Source organism: Alligator mississippiensis, chromosome 1 (assembly GCF_030867095.1).
Source record: "Alligator mississippiensis isolate rAllMis1 chromosome 1, rAllMis1, whole genome shotgun sequence".
Lineage (NCBI taxonomy): Eukaryota > Metazoa > Chordata > Crocodylia > Alligatoridae > Alligator > Alligator mississippiensis.
Genome location: NC_081824.1, coordinates 65215915 through 65234249, shown reverse-complemented (window position 1 = coordinate 65234249; position 18335 = coordinate 65215915).

Below are 18335 nucleotides of genomic sequence, written 5' to 3'. Positions count from 1 at the left end.
AAAGAAAATTAAACTGCTACTTTTGAAGGAGTACAAGAAATTGATCCCTTTAACAAATAGGGGCATAATAAGGGTAAAAAGAGGAAAGATGTATGTGGATGAGCAAAATTAGAATGATATATATGGCTATGGCATATCCTAATCATGACACAAAAATGTTATATCTATATTCTTGTTAGGAGGAGCAGGATTCTTGGATGCCTGTAGATGTGCTGGAAGGCTGCTCTGATGCACTGTAATTGCAGCATGTTGGAGCAGACTTGATTAATCGAGTCTGCTGGAGCATGTTGATTATCATGCTTCAGCCTGCCTCCTATATCAGAGTCCCTGCACTTCAAAACATCAGGGGGACTTTAACAAAAGTTTGTCAAATGAGCTTTAGTCAAAGTGCCCCTGCTCATATTTTGAAGTGTGGGGATGCTGATACATGAGAGGCTGTGGGCACTTTAATTAGAGCGACTCTTGGAGCTATTCTAATTAAAGCACCCCCGACCCTCACACCTGGAACACATGTAAAAATCCCCCTTATAACAAATGTTGTCTAATGTTTTTACTCTAAACCCAATTTTAGTTGCTTATAAACCCTGGAGACTTTCAGTGATCAGACTGGCTGGAAAATCATTCTTGTAGCCAGATTCCGCTCTTAGGTACAGTGGTGAAAATTAAGAATAATACTCTTGGCTCTGTTGACTTTAATGGAATATTTTTGATTTACATTAGCATAACTATGGGCAGATTTGGGTCTGAAATGTCAATGTGATTGAAAACGTTTAGACTGATCTAATATTTTGCAAAAAAATATAGCATTAACAGCATGGTTGTGTAACCCTTATTTTTGTGGTAAGGAGTTATTTGTGAGACCAGCCCCACCAGACTCACCCTGCTCTGTCTAAAGCAATTAAGTTTCCTTCTCATGCACATCAGTGGGAGTTGTCAAATGTTATCAGTATAAATAAAGGTATAATTTATCATTATCAGGCTTTTGGGATGATAGAATATTTTCCTGGTAAAGTACTTGAATACAGTAAAGAGTACACACCAACTGCTGAAACTTCCTTAGCCTGACAAAGGGTTTTTGAACTCGAAAGCTTGCTTAATAACTATTCTCCAACCATTTGGGTTGGTCTAATAAAAGATATCAAATTCACCCAAGGAACCTTGTCTGCCTTGAATACAGTAAGGCTTTTTCTTCAAAAGAAATGGCATAGTGCATCCTGTGGAACGAAGAAAGACAAATCTGTCTCCCTTCCTGTTGAACTTTGGAGCTCAGGCTCCTTCACCATTACTCCCTTCACCAAAGGTTTGACTTGTACTTACTTTTCTCTTAATTAATTTCCAGAGTCCATTTTTATGACATTACATTTCTCTCTGTCCCATCACACTTATGGGCTTCATCTTCCTTTCAGTTTTCTTCTTTCCCATCAGTGGCAGGACTCATCTTCTTCAGTCAGTCTCCATTTGTATCTAGGCTCACTTCTCTCGCTTAGGTATAGATTCTCACTCTCTCACTACTTTCACTATGGCCAAGTACATCCAATACTACAAGAGTTCTGACCTGACTGCTCTACTACTTGTTGTTGCTTCCTCTGTTCTTTCTGGCGTAAGCATATACTGAAGCAAAGAATTTTCCTATTTTTGAGATTTCACATCCCTCCTGATGTAGCTATTCAGACACTTGAGTTGGAACCTTCTTAGTAGAAGATGAGAGACAGTGGTAGGCTAATATTTGTGGAAGTTTGTTTCCTTTTGAACATGCTTTTCCCTGTGTCTGTATAATTTGAATCCCTTGACCTCTATGACAAGCTGGAAAATCAAATATAATTACGAATATTGTACTGGGAACACGTTGAATTTGTTATTCTTTGTGCTGTGCAATTATTAAGTAGGTTGATACATCAATGGGATGTTCTTTTCTTTGATAATTTGATTTATATTGTCTCTAAAATAATTTTTAGATGAATGGGATAGATGCCTCTTGTAATTCCATAGATTTTTAAGGAATATATTTTATTCCCCAACACAAAAAAATACAGCTATGGAAATGACTCCTTATGATCTCCATGGGCTCCCATACTAATTCTTATGGTGGAGCTGCAACTTCTCACCTTTCCCTGGTGTTCCAGCCCTAGTGACAGTTTAAAACAGTTATACTCCCAGAAAATGAAGCCTTAAAGTCTATGCCCATGGGTATCAGTTCCAAAGCATAAGTCTGAATTGGTACAAAATGTACTTAATTTTTTTCCATCATTAACTGATTTATGCAAGTAGGCTTGGGCAGTAGACTGGGTTGTTTTAGTCTCAGAAGCCTTGAACAAAATTATAGTATTTTTATAAGACACCTGGGGTAAATGCCATGTTCTGTAGTGCTAAATTAATGTTAAATAATACATCCTAGAAACATGTGATAGAAATTAGAGACTGAAAAGACCCAATAATTTATCTAATCTCTGCCTCTGGAAATGAAATGACTTCTCTGATACATACTGAACATCATTTTTAGTTGGTCTTTAGATTTCACTTGTTTAAAGTATGTTTCGCAGCTTCAGGTAGGACACAGTTTTTCAAGCATATATTTGCTAAGTAGTATTTTTATCTAGACATTTTTCTTGGAAATCAGTTTTAAAACTGATATACTGATTTTTTCTGTTGATGTGAAGATATCTAGACAGAATAAGGAAAGCTGGTATTCCAACTACAGTATATAGCGGTTATTGCTTTTCACAGCATTGAAAAAAATAATCATAATTTATTCTTCAACAAATTGCTGTAAATTTCCTGGTAGATAAGTGGGACTGTTTAGTACTGCCTTGTGTTCAGATCTCACTCAAACTCTCTTATAAGAGATAGGTAGCTGCATTAGTCAGAAATTAGGCAGAAGACAGGTTAGCGTGGCACCTGACGGACTAACTTTTCAGAAAGAATCCAGAGTCCCTGTTGAGACTGCTCCATCACTGATCTCAGAGCACCTGTTCCTAAACAACAAAACTTGAGGAACAAGAAATCATTCAAAGATTGGACTGTGGTAAGTATGATCTCAACAGACTTGGTATTCTTTTCCCATTGCTTGAGCCATCTTCTATATCCCTCAGTGGGTCAACTGCTTTGTTTACTCCCTTTGATCTTGTTACCTTTCTCAGCAGTGTCTGCTCCTTTCCTCACCCTTTCCCTAGCCTTATTCCTTTCTATTTAGTACCTCAACTTTCTTCAGGTCCAGTTATAGCATCTGATGAAGTAGGCTGTAGTCTACAAAAGCTTGTGCTTCTCTGAACAAGTTAGTGTCTAAGTGCTACACTACCTGGCCTTCTCTCTTTAAACTGATTGTGTGTTTCCTTGTGGTGAGGCATATTTGCAGGCCCAAATGTAGGAGGGAGCACGTTCTGGCTTGTCTCTGGCAGGAAAGCAACAAAAGAGATGCCAAGTGAGCGGCAGACTTGAGAATTTCACTTCTATCAGTAGAATATTGCCTATAACAGAGGATCCAGTAAACACTGAAAAGGGATTTGAGGGATCGAGGGAAAGACAAATGTTCTCTATGCAATCTGTTATTTGCTCACTTCCCTCCTTTAGTAATGGAGGAAATGACTGACCTATAGTTTCTGTTGCCTTTTCGTATTTATGAATATGAATAGAAACTTCCTTATTTACTTTTATGCCCCTTTGCTATTTGTAACTCATTTTTTGCTTTAGCATTTCTGATTTTGTCCCTGTATCCTTCAGCCATTCTTGCGCTGTGCTTATCCTTAGCAATATACACCTCCCCCACCCCAGCTTTTTAGTATGACTTTTCTGATTTTCAGGTCATTGAAATGCTCCAGATGCAACCATGTTACTTCCCATTTTTTCCTCCTCTTTGGTATACTTTTGTACTTTTGTATTATCCTTTAGAAACTGACAGCGCTAGTGGAATAATGTGGGGTTAGAGCCTGTCTCCTACAGAACTTTCCCACACTCTTCTTAGCATCTAGGGTTGGCAATAGAGCCAGATCTTTGGAATCCTTTTGCACAGGACAGCAGCAGTAGACACATGTCTTATGCTCATGACTAGTGCTCTGCCTGTCCCTTGGTAGTTATTGAATGCAAGGATCATATTCTGCTTAGTCCAAATATGCGCGTGCAATATATGGAGGGTCTTTGTGCTCTTCTGGCCCAACTCTTGCATATTGATGCAGAGCCAAGCAAAACTGTATTCTTTATTTTTATGATGACAAGTAACATCACAAAATATATTATTTAGTTTTGGGTTTTGGTCATTTCCTGCAGGTGCTGGTAGGCATTTTTTAGGCAATGTTATTTTTACAGTAATCCCTTTAAGGAAATTTTGGCTGGCATCATACCAGGTATCAAGCCCTGGAGTCATGCAATTTACAGTGAAAGTAGGGTTTCTGTTGAGGGATAAACTCTCATTTTGCCTGGCAGAACAGTTTAAATTCTTTTAGCCAATCTTAAATTGCCAAATCTTTTTATAAAACTTTTGATACTGACTGACTCATTGGGATGTCAGTGTTAATTAGATTAGTATTTGACTTTTCTTTGTCTTCTCATCAGCCAAGTCAGAAGTCATTAAAATTTTATGGGATGTTTTATCACTTTTAAGTAGTATGTTTAGATTTTCCTGTAGAAGTCTGAGGTGCATTTTGTATTCTGCTCTTCAGTGTACATCCTAATGATCTTGGATTTTCACATATTTTAAAACTACGTTAGATTATGTGGTTTGATTGAATTTCCCAGTTTTCAAATGTTAATCAAGTTTATACACAATTAATTTATAAAATAACCAGTACATTTAAAAAAAGAAGAAAGCAGCAAAGTTAAACAAATGCAAGATGATTCTTTTGAAACAAGTAATTAACCTAAATTCCATTAACTATTGCATTTTTTGCTTCTGTCAGTTCTGAAGCTTTTAACATGTTTGTATGTGTTATAGCAAAAATGCTGATGTGTTTAGTAACTAACCTCTTTCCATCAGCCTTTCATGGATATGAGAAACTTAAGGTGGGATTGCAAGAATTTCTTGAATGGAATTTCAACCACTGGGAATATGGCTTCTTCAAATCTGAGCCAACTCAGTCCTAGGTTTAGTAGGTCTCCCCCCAACTCCACCTTTTCTCTTTATTTCAATATTTTGCTTATGCTACTTTTCTTCCTATCTTTAAAGATCCTTCCATTAAGAATAATGAGTTCTGTGAACTTCTCCAAAAGTCACAGAATTCAAATGGGGATCCAAGGCTGGAGAATTCAAGTATAACATGTATTTAATTGACATGTTAAAGAAACACCTCTGTTTTCATACATCACTGCAAACAGTATGATACATTTTGCAAAAACTGGTATTTTTCCACTTCAAACAGGGAATTCATGAAGTTTGCATGGAAAGTGATTTGGTTACTAAATATAACTGTAGCAAAACCATGGGAAGAAGAGATTTTGGCTTCTTTACAGGGAGGATACTGTCTGCCGGCCACTTCATTGAGCAGGCAGTGTTCTGCCTCCCCCTAAGTCCTCTATCCATTGAATGCTCTTCTGTTCTGCTTATCCACTAATAGTTCTATTCTTATATAATAAAGGGCTTAGCTTGTCTGTCTGTTTGTCCATAATGCTCTTGGAGTACTCTGATTGGTTAGTGAAACAACCAGAGTGTAGAGTGCCGCCATGGCAGTGAGGACGGAGGGGACGGAGTGGGGGGCGAGGCCAGTAGTGCTGGAGGTGGCAGTGGCGTGGAGTGCTGGCAAAGGGGAACGGAAGAGACGGTGGGGCAAGCTTCTCTCTCACTTCGCTGGCTCCTGAGAGCTGGCAGCAGTGGTGGTGCAGGATGGTGGGTGGCGCTGCTCTGTCCCTGCCCCACCCCCGTCTTTCTTAACAGGCAGTTGGCTAGTTAGCCATAATCATGATAGGATCAGAAGTGCTACATGGCTCTGGGAGCATGAGGAGTTGGGGACAGGAGCAATGTTATATCATCCATGCCAACAGTTATGGGTAATGGCCTAGGTCTAGGCAGGGACAAATGAATTCTGGAGATAAACTAGAGGTACAATGGTACACTTGGCATGCAGGAGGGGGATTTACATCCTTACACAGGCTGAGATGACAGCAGCAGCATTGGCACAGGCTGATACTGCCTCAGTGCATGCTCCCCCAACACTGGCTTTAGTGCAATGCAGGCTCCCTAATGGCAGCCATTCTGACACCTTCTCTGAGGTGGTACCCAGCAGGGGTGCTTAGTTCACCCCGCCTCTCAATTTACCCAACTGGATAAACTCTTGATGTTTCAAAAGGTATTGACAAGAGGGGTTCGGTTTCCTTAACCGGCAGGAAGATTTCTGTAACAGGGCCCCAGGTGGGAGCCCTGTTACTAAGGCAGTTTCAGGCAAGAGTGACCTGACAGTGCACCTTGCCAGGTGAAGGGAATCACATACCGGAGGCAAGACAGGGTGATTAGCATGCCATGATCGGCATAAAAGTGGCGACAGGAGATACTCAGTTTGCCTTTGGGCACAAGAAGAGAGACGAGGGGGCTACTGAATCCCAGAAGAAGAGGAAGATGGGGAGACTGACCCATGAGCTAGGAGGATGTCAAGAGTGTGGAGCTCAGAGTGATGCGACTGCTCAAACTGAGGCCGTACCTGTGAATTGCAGCATCTCCAGTGAGTGTGGGAAAGATTGGGGCTTCGTGGGACAGCTCAGTGGGGGAACCACAGGTGAAGAGGGTCACTCCTGGAATATGTGTGGGCTAGAGGAGCTTCCATAAACCCATGACCCCTTTAGACAAGCTACAATGCTAAAAGCGGCAGTGGGAGAGGTGGTGGAGCCACCAATACCACTCTCAACAAGACAGATCCATAGGACACGGAGAACACATCTGGTTAACAAAGCAATTAGCTATAGAGGTGATGATAGTTACAATGTATTTGTAAAGACTCGGGCATTGAGTTACCTTATCAATAACTCGGACTCTCACTGCTAATGAAGTAACTAGCAGGGCTTTTGATACTATTCAACTCCCTGTGAAGAAATAAAGCAACCCTGTAAAAAGTTAACGTCTGAGTGGTGGGAGTATTTCCTAACCCAGTAAGACCACTGTTACCCTTTTCTTTTCTTCCCATCTAAGTTGTGGCAGGCAAGTCCAGAGGGAGACCCAGCTAGGATTGTTCACCCACTCACAATTTCCATGAAAGGTGAAAACATATTTGGTGGATAGACATAGGCGGAGGGGGGGGGGGCTGAGTGTGTGCATGCATGTACACATGCACCCCTCCCATGGAAAAGTCTGTGAGGGAAGGGGTGGGGGGAGGAAAAAGGGCCATTGAGGGGGGAGTGGACCTGGGACTGGGCAGGGATTGGCGCTGGGACCCCTGCGCCTGTACAGCCACCCTTTGCCCCACGCCTGGTGTCATTGCCTGGAGCCGGCTGCTTCCCCACACTGGCCCCAGCCCTGGCCCCAGCCCTGGCCCCAGCCCCAGCCCCTGGCCCTGCACCACCCAGTGGGGCCTGGAGCCTGGGGCCAGAACAGGCCCAACCTTGGCTGCACTGCCAGGCCAGAGGGGATGAAGCCCACGGGACTCCTACACCCACCCCGCATCATTCCTGGGAAGAGCCCAGCGGCTTTTCCAGAGGCGTGGTGCTGGGGAGCCAAGGGGGGCCATGTGCCCCCCCATGTGCCTCCCCCCAGTGCAAGGGTGCACTGCAGATACAAGCAGGGCTCTGCCTGCTCCCTGCTTCTGTTTCTTACTGCTGCTGCTTTGAAAGCAGTGTGGCATCGTGTGGCACAGTGCCATGTGCCTCACTGCCCCACATGACTAGTGGAGGGATGCATATGGTGCTGTGCCTCTCTACTTTCAAAGCAGCAGTGAAGTGTGGACATGGGGACCAGGCAGAGCCCTGCTCACAGCTGCAGCCCACCCATGCCCCATGCAAAGATTGGGGGGCCATGCTCTTCCCCCTTGGCTCCCTGGCACCATGCCTCTGGAGGAGCCACCAGGCTTCGGTTGCCCCATGACCTGGCCTGGCTGGGTCCCCATTCACTGTGAATGGGGCCCTGGATGGGCTGGGTCATGGGGCAATCAGAGCCCAGTGGCTCATCCAGGGACACGACGTAGGGGAGCCAAGTGGGGAAATGCGCCCCTCATCCCCTGGCTCCCCCACAGCATGCACAGCTGTGGAAGCCACCCACCCACACCACCGGATGAGTCACTGGGCTCTGCTTGCCCCATGACCCAGCCCAGCTGGGGCCCCATCCCTGTGAATGGGGCCCTGGCCAAGCCAGGTTGTGAGGCAATCCCCATAGTGCAGCAGGGAGTGGGGCAGGGACGAATGGTTCACCCCTGCCCCTACCCCACTCCCTCCTGCTCTGTGGGGGTCTCAATCTCCTCCTCCCTCCCCCCCCCCGGCCGAGCCCAGGCAGAAAGGAGACTGAAAGAAAGTTCAACTGGCTGCAATTCTGACTGCGCAGGGTATGTGAGTGTGTGGGCCCCTCCCCCAGTGGTGCAGCAGCCTGTGGCCAGCTGCCCTGGGGCCCTATCCTCTGCCTGTATTTGGGGTGGGCTGAGCCCAGTTAGCCACCCCGCCCCTTCCACTACCTGTGTGGATAGATGGGATCCATTTAACAAAAAATGGAAAAAATTATCTTGGATATGAGCTCACAAACCTAGTGAAGAGAGCTTTAATGTATACTTGAAGAAAGTTGCTGATTAAAAATCAGGTAAAGTAAAGTTTAGAATATGGAGGGAGAAGTAGAAATTGCAATAGGGCCATAAGTGAGATAGGAAAGAGAATAATGAGGGAACCATCGAAACATCTGTGATGTCTATACAAACATGCCAGGAATATAGTGAATAAACAGGGAGAACTAGAAGTCTACATGCTGTGGTATGATAGCTATCCTAAGGACTTGGTAGCACAGATTACAAGCCTGAATATTGGTATAGCGGGAAAAATTAGAAAGATGTATTTTATTTTATAGCAACAATATAGACTTGCTAAGAAGTTCTGAAAGAACCAAGAAGCAGATTTTAGAATATTTTTGACTGAAGAAAAGGGCAAAAAGGACAAGACTGATATCATGTAGGGGTGTAATGATGACCACCTAATTATCAGAAGCAGTTGGATAGGAGTTTTTAAGAACAATAATTAGATTTATCTAAAGTGCATCCTGGTGGTAATTGTGGGCTGACACCAAGCTGAATGAGTTGGGGGAGACAGTAAATCAGTTTAGAGTAAAAGATAAGACTACAAAATGATCTTGAAATATTTGGGAGATGTTCTAAAAGAGGAAGTTCAGTTAAGGCAAGCAAAACCTCTCTGTGGTTCAATTCCACATCTATAAACTGAAGATAAATGAAAACTTGCTTTAGTATAGTTATAGTGTGAAAATAAATGTATTACAAGATTACAGAGCACTCATGTTATGGTTGTGAGAGCCATATAGGTATCTAAAATGGGTAGTTATTTCAGAAGGGTCAGATATCCAATATATATATATTTTAGACCTAAAATAGATATAAACCTTCAGCAATAAAGCAAGATCTATGGAGCAACTGTGTTACTTATTTAACCATTGAGATATGTCTACATACTAGTGAATTTAAGGCTTAGGAATAAGACCAGTTTCATTAGTATTAGGTAGCTTTCTTCCATACCTGATGGGTTTAAGCAGTGCAATAAAACAAACATAGTAGCAAAAGGTCACAGTTAGCAGGCCCTTAGCCCCCAAACTTGTATCACGTTTAAACATCTGCATAGCTGTGTGGGGATGGAACCTAGTTTTACCTATGCACTTCAGAGCTTGTTTAGAAGGGAACCACTCTCACTGCTATGCTCTTTTGCAATCATATTCTACCTGGGAAAGAATAAGTACCCGATACCTTGGTCTGATTTAAAAAATGGCCAGCAACTGTGCTGGACAACCAACAGGGCCAGAAGGAGACCCTTGCTTTTTGGTTTCATGAGCTGGGCATTGCCCTTGCTTCAGCAACCAATATAGACTAGAAGATATTTAAGAGTTGCATATGCTTAAAAAGGTGAAACCCCCCCGACTTTTGCCTTCATCAAATTTCATAGTTTCATAGTTTCATAGTTGGTAGGGTTGGAAAAGACCTGAGCAGATCATCAAGCCCGACCCCCTGCCATGGCAGGAAAAAGTACTGGGGTCAAACGACCCCAGCAAGGTGTTCGACTAACCTCCTCTTAAAGACCCCCAGGGTAGGAGCCAGCATCACTTCCCTTGGAAGTTAGTTCCAGATCCTAGCCGCCCTAACTGTGAAGTAGCGCCTCCTGATGTCTAGTCTGAATCTACCCTCTGTCAGCTTGTGACTGTTATTTCTAGTCACTCCTGGTACTGTTCGGGGGAACAGGGACTCTCCCAATGCCTGCTGGTCTCCTCTGACTAGTTTGTAACAGGCCACTACATCCCTCCTCAGCCTTCTCTTGTGGAGGCTGAACAGGTTCAGGTCCTTTAGCCTCTCCTTGTAGGGCCTGCCCTGCTGCCCCCTGATCATGCGGGTGGTCCTCCTCCGAACCCTCTCCATGTTGTCCACATCCCTCCTGAAGTGCGGCGCCCAGAACTGGACGCAGTACTCCAACTGTGGCCTGACCAATGCCGTATAGAGGGGGAGGATCACCTCCTTGGACCTGCTTGAGATGCATCTGTGAATGCATGACAAGGTGCGGTTGGCCTTCCTGACCGCGTCCCCACACTGTTGGCCCATGTTCATTTTGGCATCAATAATGATTCCAAGTTCCTTTTTTGCCTCTGCACTGACAAGAAGGGAGTTCCCCAGCCTGTAGGTATGCTGCTGGTTCTTCCTCCCCAGGTGCAGCACCTTGCACTTGTCAATGTTGAAACCCATACTGTTCTCATCTGCCCACCCCTGTAACCTGTCTAGGTCCAATTGCAGCCTATTCCTCCCTTCTAGCGTGCCCACATCCCCCCACATCTTAGTGTTGTCAGCAAATTTGAATAGGGTGCTTTTTACCCCCTCATCCAAGTCACTGATGAATATGTTGAACAGTGTGGGTCCAAGGACCGAGCCCTGGGGAACCCCACTGCCCACATCCCTCCAGGTCAAAAATAACCCATCCACCACCACTCTCTGGGTGCAGCCCTCCAGTCAGTTAGTGACCCATTTGACTGTGTAGGTGTCGACGCCACAGCCCCCTAGTTTTTTAATGAGAATGGGGTGCGAGACAGTGTCGAAGGCCTTCCTGAAGTCCAGAAAGACTACATCCACTGCTACCCCTGTATCTAAGGATTTTGTGACCTGGTCCTAGAAAGCTACCAGCTTGGTCTGACGGGACCTGCCTCTAATAAACCCATGTTGGTTGCCCCTAAGCATAACCTCCCCTGCTGGCCCCTTGTGGACATGCACCAGGATAATTCTCTCAAAAAGCTTACCCAGGATTGAGGTAAGACTAACTGGCCTATAGTTTCCTGGGTTCTCCTTCCTCCCTTTTTTGAAAATGGGGACCACATTGGCCCTTTTCCAGTCCTCTGGCACCACACCAGAGCACCATGAGTGCTTGTAAAGCTGTGCCAGGGGTCCCGCAATGACCTCTGCTAATTCCCTCAGCACTCTGGGGTGGAGGTCATCAGGACCAGCTGATTTAAATATGTCCAGTCCCTCCAGAAGTTCCCTGACTAGAACCTCACTGACCCTAGGCCTGGGTGCGCCTCCCCCAGGGCCTGAGGGGGTCCCAGTGGATGGGCTGATCTGGTCCCTTATCAGGAAAATGGAGGCAAAGAAATCATTAAATAGGTTATCGTCTGGTGTGACAACCAGATTTCCTAGTGTGTCTTTCAGAGGCCCCACATTACCCGGTACCTTCTTTTTGCCCCCTATGTATTAAAAAAGGACTTCTTGTTGTCCTTGATCTGGGTAGTTAGTCCCAGTTCCATCTCTGCCTTGGCCTTCCTGACTGTCCCCCTGCAGCCCCGAGCGAGTGAGGTATAGACCTCCTTGGTGATGTCCCCTGCCTTCCATTGGGTGTATGCCTCCCTTTTAGCTAGGAGACATTCCTGTATGCTTGTGGTGAGCCATGGGGGCTTTTGCGCCCTCTTGCCCACTTTGATCCTTGTTGGGATTACTTCCCTTTGGGCTTGGAGGATCATTTCCTTAAGGAACGACCACTCTTCTTGGACACCTAACTCCCCTCCCCTCCAGGACCTCAGTACTTCCCCAACTATTCTTCTTACCTCATTGAAATCTGTCCTCCTGAAGTCCAGGGCTGCTGCCTTGCTGCAGGCTTTTGCCACCCTGCGCTGAATGGTGAATTTCAGCAGGCGATGATCACTGTTGCCCAGATGGTTGAGCACCTGCAGCCCCCTCACGAGGTTGTCGCCTGTGGCCAGCACCAGATCCAACAAGGCGTCTCCCCTGAAGGGGCTATGCACTTCCTGGTTTAGATGGAGGTCCTGTATCTCAACTAGGAACCTACATGAGTGGTTAGACCTGGCTGACTGCTCTTCCTAGCAGATGTCTGGAAAGTTCAGGTCACCCATGATGACCACGTCTTTTGACCTTACTACCTCCGTGAGCTGACTTAAGAATTGATAATTATTTACTTTTTTTTCCTATTTAAAGAAGTGGTCAAACTGTTAAAGTTCACGATACAGAGTTCCCATGCACTTGTCTTTCAAATGGAGAGGGAAAGCCTGGTTTTGTATTATAACATGGAGAATTAGAGGGGTGCTTAACTAACCCCTTGACTGAAACTAAATGGTTAATTACTTCATACTCCTCCTGCAAACCCCACAGACCCCACACCCCTCTACATCCCTCATATCCACCCACATACCCTACACCACCCCCACACCCACCCACCCACACCTCTTTCCGCAGCCCCTACTGCAAACCTCACATACCCTCATCACACACCCAGCATGACCAGCTGCCAGACAGGATGAAACTTGCTGGCAGAAGCTGTGGCTGCAAGGGCAGCTGTCCCCATATCCTGGTTAATGAAGGGGTCAGGGGAGCAATAATTTTTCTATGATAAGAAAAACAAAAGCAAACATCAAAGCATATGATAGAGACACTGGTAGGCTTCCAAATTGCTTTAAAATTGTAAATATATCAATAAAATATTGTCTAAATGATCTCTCTCTCTCTCTCTATATATATAGTGTCTTTTGTTTTAATTGTGCAAGAACATGGATTTTGGAGTATTTTAAAGAGTGAATCTGGGATTTTTTTTATCAGAGAATTTGCATTTTCATACTTAACTCTGATGGATTTCCTCTTGACCAAAACAGTTTGCATTGCTGGGAGGAAGGAAACAAGTAAGTGCAGGTTGTTATAAAAGTAGCCTGAGTACTTGCTGAATAATGAATTTAATTAATTTGCCTTCAAAGGATATTTTTCACAGAGCATGGAGATGAAATATTAGTCAGATCTTGTGATTTATTCAGCCAAACATCATTTATTGTTAGTTGTAAACCAGACAGCAATTTAATAAAATGATGATGTATTTATTGTTTTTTCATCACAGAGACAAGAGATCACATTTTTGTGGTGTACCTTTGCTTTTGATTATGAATGCCTAAATATAGCTTAAGTAGAAAATGTGTTTAATATATTCATAAATGTACTAATATCAACTTAAACTTAACGGGCACTTCCAGATGAGCATGCACGTGCCTCTTGTGGCATCTCAAAGCAATTTGAGATGTCACAAGAGGCACACTGGGAACAAAAAACATTCCCTTGTGCTGCATGTTTGCAGTGCCAACTCTAAATTTGATACCTGGAAATCCAGGTATAAAAAAAAAAAACAGTGGAAAAAAAGCGGACTGTGCCCTGAGGCAAACTGGCGGTGAGTCCTTCAGAGATGCTCTGGTATCCAGGGAAAGCATGTCTGTGGTGCTTCTGTTGCCTCAGCATGCACCCAAATAGAAGTGGGGCAAGGTTGCAGTGGGACCCAGCCCCAGGCACTGTCCCACGTAAGCAGGTACTGGAGGTGGGGGGACTCCATGGTTTCTGGGGGGGGGTTGTGGGTGGGTGTGTGGGGAATGGTGGGGGGTGTTGGGAATGGTGGGGTTGTGTGAGGGTGGTGTGGGGTGTGGCGGGATGTGAGGTTTGTGCAGGGACTGCCACATACCCACCCCCTATCCCCTGTGGTACCAGCCAGGCCATGCCCACAGTAGAACTGATGGACCCATGCTCTATGTGCGGAGAGCAGGCCAATATGGATCTGACCTGACTGGCCCAGCATGGCACGTTACAGCGCCTTTGGACAGGACCGGGATGCGTGACTCTGGGATGTGTGGTGCCTATCCAAAGGCAAGCGCTAGCTGGGTGGGCCAGGCCAGGTCGTGTCAGCCCGGGCCTGTTTGCCATGAGGGTCAGGTGGTGATGCGCCATGGCCTGTTGTAGGCCCAGCTGCATGGCTGTGCATTGCCTCCTGACCCTCATGGCGAATGGGCCTAGGCTGACATGACCTAGCCTGGTCCACCCAGTTAGCACGTGCCTTTGGACAGGAGCTGCACATCCCAGAGACGTGTGTCCCGGTCCTGTCCAAAGTTGCACTAACAGGGTCAGGTCAGGTCTGGCTGGGCCTGTTCTCCCCACACAAAACATGCGGCCACCAGAGCTCCTATGGGCACAGCACAGCTGGCTCTGCAGGGGGCAGGGGAGGGATTTTCCCCCCACAAACGCCACATTCCCCCACACCTACTCACACACCTCAAACCACCCCCACACCCCCCACATCCTCTCCTCCAGCAAACCCCACATCACCCCCACACCCATCCACACACCCCACACCCTCCCACATTCACACCCACCCACACACCCCACACCACCTCCCCACCCCTCTCCTGCAAACCCCATGCCACCCACACACCCCATGCCTCCCCCCAGGTCCCCCACATCTCTCCACACATCCCCACATCCCCCACCCCCTCCTGCAAACCCCACAGACCCCACACCCCTCTACATCCCTCATATCCACCCACATACCCTACACCACCCCCACACCCACCCACCCACACCTCTTTCCGCAGCCCCTACTGCAAACCTCACATACCCTCATCACACACCCAGCGTGACCAGCTGCCAGACAGGATGAAACTTGCTGGCAGAAGCTTTGGCTGCAAGGGCAGCTGTCCCCATATCCTGGTTAATGAAGGGGTCAGGGGAGCAATAAATTTTCTATGATAAGAAAACCAAAAGCAAACATCAAAGCATATGATAGAGACACTGGTAGGCTTCCAAATTGCTTTAAAATTGTAAATATATCAATAAAATATTGTCTAAATGATCTCTCTCTCTCTCTCTATATATATAGTGTCTTTTGTTTTAATTGTGCAAGAACATGGATTTTGGAGTATTTTAAAGAGTGAATCTGGGATTTTTTTTATCAGAGAATTTGCATTTTTTAAAATAGGGAACACCAAGATTCCAGCTAGTGAGGCAAGTGGCAGGACCCAGGCAGGGGAGCCTGCTCAGGGCTGGCACCTGCAGCCGAGTTGGAGGGTAAATGAGGTGACTGACCTCCTGGTGATTTGGGGCCAGGAGGACATGCTTTGACAGTTTTTGGACACTGAGAACATCTTCCTGGAGATAGCTGCACAGATGGCAGGGCAGCGGCATGCATGGCAGCAGTGCCACATAAAGGTCAACTGTGCAGCCATGGCCCACTGGCAGCTGGCCCAGAGGTGCAGATGCCTCTGCTGCGGCTGTGCAGTCCCTGTCTGTGTCTTGCAGGAGTGCAGCATTGGGACCATGCACTGTTGCAGGTGGCAGCAGGTCACATCCAGGCAACAGGCCCCACTGATAGACAGCTGCACTGTGTAGAGGGTGCAGGGAACTCTAGGTTAGGGCTGCTTCAGCAGTCCAGCTGGCACAAGGGGCTAGTGTCCCCAGGTACCAATTGGCTGGGCCCCAGAAGCTCTTGAGAGCAAGTAACCCTGATCTGCTTACCAGGGCAGCTTTCTATACTGCTGAAGCCAGCACAGGGCAGGTTTTTATACTGCTGGGGCAAGCACAAGTGCTGGCCCCAGGCTGTAGCTCTCCCTGGATGCAGTGGCATCCCCAAGTGGCACAACTTGCCCCACACCAAAGTGCATGTCTAGGCATGTGCTGAGGCAAAAATTCCTGGCATAAATTTATGCTATTCCTATTTGAGCTGCTGCAAGAGCACATGCCTGCATGTGTGGACCTGCCCAATATGTCCAAATCCAAGTTACCCTCTTTCTTTACAAACTTCCTATCAAGTGGTGACACATAGGAGGTGCATGGGGGTGAACGTGCACCCTCTGAGAGCATTGGTGCACCCCCTGTCAGCCACTGTTCCTGGGCGGGGGAGGGGGGCAGGCAAGAATGCTGGTGCCCCCCCATGAGAGCACCAGCTGGGGAGTGCACCAGGAGAAGCAATCCCTTTGCAGCTGATCCCACTGACCCAGAAGTGCCAGCAGTGTGCCACTGCCAGTTGTAGGTCAGCAGGATTGGCCACCCCAGAGGAGACCCTCCCCCCCATTGGCAGAATTGGCTGTGTGGGACCCCCCCCCATCGGTGGGATTGGACATTGGGGGACTGTTCCCTGGCCTACAGGATGAGCCATGGGGAGACCCTCCTCCCGGTTGCTGACTGTTTACTCAGTGGGAACAAGTGTCCCCCCCCGACTCAGGAGGCACCAGTCTTTCATGTTCCTATCTCTTTCCTTTCTTGATCAGCATTAAAAGCACTGCCATCCCAGCAATTGCTCAGGCCCACAATTTGCATGTATCAACAGCTGTGTTCTCTTTCTAACCAATATCCAAACCCTTTCCAAATGTCAGTGTTTTTTCCTCTGTAACATTCCTAATCCTTTCTTTCTGTTCACCTCTCCTTAACTGTCATAAGGATCTTTGAGACTTTCACAAAGGAAAAAACAGCAATTAAATGATAATATGTATTTCTGAGTGGAAAGAATAAGCTAAAGATAGAGACACATACGGACAATTCACTCTAATAACATTTTTCTTCCATTTGAATTATGGTGGCTTTCCCTGCCTGACTTTCCTGTAACTCATTTGTAAAGCTACTGCTCTGCTCAGCTGATTCTCTTTTCAAGACCCACTTCTTTTATGTTGTCTATAATAAATTGTCAATGTAATAATGGCATGGCAGGAAGCCAATAGAAAAATGGTTGTTTTTTCTTGTTTAATTATAGAATTACTTAAAGCTTGCTAATTGTTCAGGTAGCCCATCTGTGTTACACATTGTGTTCCTATCACTGTCACTGTCATTTTCTCGCTGGGGTCCTGCACCAGTGAGAGATAGGAGGGGAGATTAACCCCCCCCCCCTTTCCTCTCAGGCTACCAGTGTTTGGGCATGCCCCCTGCTTCTGTCACTTGAGCAGTGAGGGGGCACTGTGGAGCAGGTTTCCCACCCCCACCCCATTCTCAGCCAGCTGGAACAGTGATTGTGGTCCAGCTAGGGAGAAGAAGGGTGGCACCATCCCTGCTCTACTGAAGTGGACAGCACAGCCCAGCCCAGCCCAGGGCTGCAAAGCATCCTGGAATGCTGGGGAACTGTGAATTAACTTAAACCAGGAAGGGGTCTGGGACAGAAGTTCCATAAACCAGTTTGATCTAAATCAGTTAAGTCTGATACTACATTCAACCAGGTTTATCTTAAGGCAGTTCTGGCCATTTTGAAAGCAGTTTATATGCACTGAAGTTCTGTTCTGTTACAGGTTTAAACTGGTTTCTGATCACTTAAACCAGTTTATGTGTAACTTGTGTCCCTAGCCTCACACATTTTTACGTTACTGATGCAGAGAGACTCAAAATTATGGCTCCAACCTGAAATGAAAATCACTAGAGGCTTAGTGTACTGTCTCCGTTAGGAATATAGATTGGTATCAGTTATTTCAGTTATATCTTTGATTCATACCTGTTTACTTGCAAAGAATGTATACAAAGTCCTGTTTCTCCAAATGCAATAAAAATAAAAGAACAGGAACGGGTTTCCTTCCTTATAATTCCAAGTGATTTTTTCCCCCCTAAAACTCCTTTTCAGTTTTACTCAGAGCCATACTCCTGGGGCTTCATTTGCTGTCTTCTCAGTTTTTACCTCCTGTCTGGCTGATTCTTCATCACTTCTGACATACAAACGCATATAGCTTCATCAGTTAATTTCTGGCTCCTGTGTTATCAGTCATTCTCATCCTTGTCTGGTGGCTTCTAGTGTTTCATCTATCAGTAAACAAAGGAGCATTTTATCACCTCCTCAGTTTAAATGAAAAGTGGCTGGTGAACTCTCCAGCATAACAATACTTCTGTCTGAAATAACAAAGCTTGGGCCTGTTAAGATGAAAGATTCTTTTTTCCTCCCATCACTAATGACAACTTTATGGCATT